The sequence below is a fragment of the Bufo bufo genome, chromosome 1 (assembly GCF_905171765.1).
Source record: "Bufo bufo chromosome 1, aBufBuf1.1, whole genome shotgun sequence".
Taxonomy (NCBI): domain Eukaryota; kingdom Metazoa; phylum Chordata; class Amphibia; order Anura; family Bufonidae; genus Bufo; species Bufo bufo.
In genome coordinates, this window is record NC_053389.1 from 216,030,136 (window position 1) to 216,036,135 (window position 6,000).

Genomic DNA, 6,000 nt, shown 5'->3' on the forward strand with positions numbered 1-6,000 from the left:
TAGATTCTGCGCTGATCATAAGAGCCAGATCTCTCTGTTACGGGACCAGACTCCCTCCCTCTGATCTGGGTGCCGGGGCCTAAATATGTGACAGTGGCCTCTTCCAGTGGTGGGTGACATGAAGCAGATTCTCTGCTATGGCATGAAGATGACTGATTCCTCTGCTGACGTGAAGCCCAGATTCTCTTGCTATGGGACCTCTGTCCCCATTGATATTGGGTCATTTTTATTTTTTTTATTTTTATTTTAGTTTATTTCCCTATCCACATTTGTTTGCAGGGGATTTACCTACCTGTTGCTGCCTTTTTTGCAGCCCTCTAGCTCTTTCCTGGGGCTGTTTTACAGCCTTTTTAGTGCCCAAAAAGTTCGGGTCCCCATTGACTTCAATGGGGTTCGGGTTCGGGACGAAGTTCGGTTCGGGTTCGGATCCCGAACACCGAACATTTTCGGAAGTTCGGCCGAACTTCTCGAACTCGAACATCCAGGTGTTCGCTCAACTCTATTCATGAGGACCCCTCTGTAGTAGAACATTCAATATATCCATCCTACTCACAGGGCTGTTATCGTAATCCAGGCCGGCCGGGCAGACGAGCGGCAGCGTCACTGACGTCACGTGCCTGCGCCGCCTGCTTCATTCATAAAGTAGGCCGGGCTCCTCCTCCCATGGAGCACGGCAGGCTGCGATGTCAAAAGGTGGCGGAACGCCGTTCCGGGGCGTTCCGCCAGAAAAAAAGCCCTGGCAACAACCCTACTTGTGGCCGCCCCAATACAGTATAACGTCTTCTTGTGGCTGCCCCTATACAGTATAAGTTCTCCTTGTGACTGCCCCATACAGTATAACCTCTCCTTGTGGCCCCAAGTGTTTTTTTCTTCTAAATGGGTATTTATTACGATATATATCGTTATAGCGATAAATTTCTTAATATCGTTATCGTGGGAATATTTTTGATATCGCCCAACCCTAGTATGTCCCCTATAATAGTACCGATCAAACAGTCACCTCACCCTGCAAAAAATGAGCCCCTACCTAAGACAATCGCCCAAAAAACAGCTACGGCTCTCAGACTATGGAGGCACAAAAACAGGGGTGGCCTAACTACAGACACAAAGAGCCAAAAAAAATAATTATGACTACCAGGAGCCATACATACAAGTCATTGTATTATTTGCCCTACAAGATGCACCGAGATTTTAACAAAAAAAAATAAGAGAAATATTTTTTTTATCTGATCTGAGGTCTGATAAAAAAAAAAGTCTTGTTTTTCATTAGCAGAAAAAAAAGGAAAAATATATTTTTCATCAGACCTCAGATCAGACCCCTAAATCAGATCACCAATCCTCATCTGACCTAAAATAAGATCCCCAAACCTCATCAGACCTCCAAACCAGACCCTCAATGCTCGGATCAGAGAACACAAATCAGACTCCCAGTGTCAAACCCTCAGTGCTCAGATCTCCCTCCCCCCCCCCCAATGCTCTGATCTCCCCCTCTATGCTCCAGATCTCCCCCCCCAAGCTCAGACCTGACCAAACCCAAGACTCAAAAACAAGACCCCCCCATGCTCAATATGCCCCCCCTGCCTCCCAAATCTGAACCCCATGCTCAGATCCCCCCCCCCCCCCCAGACCGCCATTGCCTCAGATCAGGACCCCTCCATGCTCAGATCAGCAACCCCATGCCAAGATCAGAACCCCCCCCATGCTCCAGATCAGAACCTCCCATGCACTAATCAGACCCCCCATGCTCAGTTCTATCATTAAAAAAATCTCTTCCCTCTCCTGATGGGCACTTGTGCTCCATGTTTGGGACACCTGCTACTCTGCAGCTCTGACACACTCTCCACTGTGACATTGATGAGCACAACGTCATGGCTCATAGTGCGTGTCATCCACGTACTACGGTTCTCACACTGTGTGCATCAGGATGTAGTGGACGATGAGCTGGAGCTGCAACAGTAGCAACAGTGCCTGATCAAGAAAAGAGATCTGAGCATGGGGTGGAGAAATGAGCCGGCCTGACTGCTTCCCAGCTCCACAGTTAGAGCCGCACTTGAAGAAGAAAAGAGCCACATGCTGCTCAAGAGCCAGGTTGGCCACCCTTGCTCTAAACATTATTTTTTTTGTTTCAAAAATGCTTTTATTGTGTTAAATGTAAAAAAAACATAACCTGCTCTATAAAAATACCACATGACCTAACCCCTCAGTTGGGCACCTTACATCACAAATAGTATAATACCAAGCGATCAAAAAGTCATAAGCACCCCAAAATCATACCAAAAACCGTCATCTCATCCGCAAAAATTAGATCCTACCTAAGACATTGCCAAAAATGAAAAACAATGGCGCTCAGAATATGGAGACTCTAAGGGTACTTTCACACTAGAGTTTTCCGGTATTGAGTTCCGTCACAGGAGCTCAATACCGAAAAAAAAACTGATCCTTTTTATCCTAATGCATTCTGATGTAGAGCAATCCGTTCAGGATGCATCAGTTCAGACCTTTAAAAATGCAAAAAATAAAAATTCATACCGGATCCGTTTTTCCGGATAACACGGAGAGACGGATCCGGTATTTCAATGCATTTGTTAGACAGGATCCCTTTGACAAATGCTAACCGTTTGAGTCCAGATTGCCGGATCCGGCAGGCAGTCCTCTACCACAAGTGTGAAAGTAACCTAAAACATGATTTTTTTTTGTTTAAAAAATGCTGTTATTGTGTAAAACTTAAATAAATAATAAGTATACATATTCGGTATTGCCGCATCTGTAACAACCTGCTGCATAAAAATATCACACGAACTAACCCCTCAGGTGAACACCGTAAAAAAAAACGGCAAAATAGCAATTTTTTGTCACCTTACATCACAAAAAGTGTAATACCAAGCAATCAAAAAGTCATATGCACCCTAAAATAGTACCAATCAAACCGTCATCTCATCTCGAAAAAAATTAGCCCCCTACATAAAAAATAATATGGCTTTCAGAATATGAATACTAAAAAAGAATTTTGTTCAAAAATGATTTATTATGTGAAACTTAAACAACAACCCAAAAAGTAGTAATATTTGGTATTGTCTCGTCCGTAACACCTGCTCTATAAAAATAACACATGATCTAACCTGTCAGATGAACATTGTAAATAAAAAATTAAAACGTGCCAAAACAGCTATTTTTTTTTTTACCTTGCCTCACAAAATGTGTAATATAGAGCAACAAAAAATCATATGTTCGCTAAAATAGTACCAACAAAACTGCCACCTTATCCCGTAGTTTACAATATGGGGTAGTTTTTTGGGAGTTTCTACTCTAGGGGTGCATCAGGGGGTCTTCAAATGTGACATGGCAACTTAAATTATCCAGTGAAATCTGTCTTCCAAAAAACATATGGCGTTCCTTTCCTTCTGCGCCCGGCCGTGTGCCGCACAGCAGTTTACGACCACATATGGGGTGTTTCTGTAAACTACAGAATCAGGGGTAATAAATATGAGTTTAGTTTGGCTGTTAATCCTTGCTTTGTTACTGGAAAAAAGGATTAAAATCTGCCAAAAAAGTGAAATTCAGAAAATTTAATCTCCATTTTCCTTTAAAGGGAAAACTGTCACCTCAAAATTGCATCTACACCCGCCGGCAGTACTCATAGTAGCGCGCAGCTGTTAATTATCATATATTTCATCCTGTTGTCGATGCTTGCGTACTAGGGCTGCACGATATGGGAATTTTGTGCGATTGCGATTAGGGCCCAAAAAATTGCGATAACGATATGCGATGCGATATTTTAAGGCAGTGGTGCCCAACCATTTTTCGTCTGAGGCGCCGCACTAGACATGGTATAAATTTTGCGGGCCCCGAACCAGGTAGCTTTGACAGAAGGAAATGCAAACACTGTTAGGGGGGACGGTGTGTGCATTCTACTGTGAAGGGGCAAATATTGGATATTTTTTCTGTGTAGGGGGTGCTCTGGGCATTTTTTAACCATGAAGGCGGCACGTGTGAGCATTACTACTGTGAAGGGGGAACATGTGAGCTTTATTACTGTGAAGGGGGCACATGTGAGCATTACTACTGTGAAGGGGACATATCTGTGCATTTTTACCATGAAGGCGGCACAATGTGAGCATTACTACTGTGAAGGGGGAACATGTGAGCTTTATTACTGTGAAGGGGGCACATGTGAGCTTTATTACTGTGAAGGGGGCACATGTGAGCATTACTACTGTAAAGGGGGCATATGTGAGCTTTATTACTGTGAAGGGGGGCACATGTGAGCTTTATTACTGTGAAGGGGGCACATGTGAGCATTACTACTGTGAAGGGGGCACATGTGAGCTTTATTACTGTGAAGGGGGCACATGTGAGCATTATTACTGTGAAGGGGGCACATGTGAGCATTATTACTGTGAAGGGGGCACATGTGAGCATTACTACTGTGAAGGGGACATATCTGTGCATTTTTACATGAAGGCGGCACATGTGAGCATTACTACTGTGAAGGGGGCACATGTGAGCTTTATTACTGTGAAGGGGGCACATGTGAGCTTTATTACTGTGAAGGGGGCACATGTGAGCATTACTACTGTGAAGGGGGCACATGTGAGCTTTATTACTGTGAAGGGGGCACATGTGAGCATTATTACTGTGAAGGGGGGCACATGTGAGCATTATTACTGTGAAGGGGGCACATGTGAGCATTACTACTGTGAAGGGGACATATCTGTGCATTTTTTACCATGAAGGCGGCACATGTGAGCATTACTACTGTGAAGGGGGAACATGTGAGCTTTATTACTGTGAAGAGGGCACATGTGAAGCTTTATTACTGTGAAGGGGCACATGTGAGCATTACTACTGTGAAAGGTGGCACTCTCTCTACTGCCAGCCACAGCGCAGACCACCGCTACCGGACACTAATTCCAACCAAGACCAATGAACACCACTCATGTCCTGACCTTCCCAAACAACAAGGAGGGGTTCCCTTCTCACCCCTCAAAGTCATGTACTGCCGGACCCCTGCCACACGGACTCCACATGGCACTTCAGGATATCCGAACTGTCCTCACTAAGGAACCAGCCACACTTTCAGGGGCAGCCCTCCTGAAACCACACTGCCCGTCTGTGCCCGCCATTAAGAGTACAGCCCCTTCCTTCCTCCGGTACAGTCCGGTCACAAGGTACAGCCCTCGCACAGTAGGAGCCCAGCACTGCAAGCAACTACCCACCGGGAACGAAGCGCTGAGTCCACACACACAACGCACCCTACAGTCACAGAAATGATTTACTAATCACATTGTTCCCTGATTTGCCTCAGGCTTTCTGTAACTGCGCCACTGCAGCCGCCCCGGAGTGTACTTCTTCTGCTTCTCTAGCTGGGTGCAAGCTCGCCTCCCGTCACTGCGCGGGCCGGATCACACAGCTTCGCGGGCCGGTTGTGGCCCGTGGGCCGTAGGTTGGGCACCACTGTTTTAAGGGAATTGTGCTAGAGGTCTATTTGCACTGTTATGGAGGGGATCTGTTGATTGACTTTCGAGTCCTCCTCAGTGTCCCGTAAATCCAGCGCCTGCGCCGTCTCGTTTAGTATTCGGCGCAGTGAGGAAGCCGGCAGCACGAGCGCGCCCCTTCACTCACTGCGCTGAATACTAAAAGGGACGGCGCAGGCGCGGGATTTACGGGACACTGAGGAGAACTCGAAAGTCAATCAACTGGACCTGGGCGTGCCAAAGGGTGCGTAGATCGAGCCTCTAGGTGTGAAGCAACGCCTAATAGCACCTAGAGGCCTCATTAGCATATTTTAAGAGAACGGCGGCAGGCAGGAGTTATAAAGAACACTGTTATGTACTGCTGACATTAGCACATCGCTACATAACGTTATTTCTCATGACAGAAACCCTTTAAGGGGTTTGTAATGGAACGGACACTCAGAGGCGTGATCACTGGCGCACAGAAACTCAATTTCTCCCTGGACATGATGAGGAGAAGGAGTGGGGACTGCAGCAAGTCCTATTT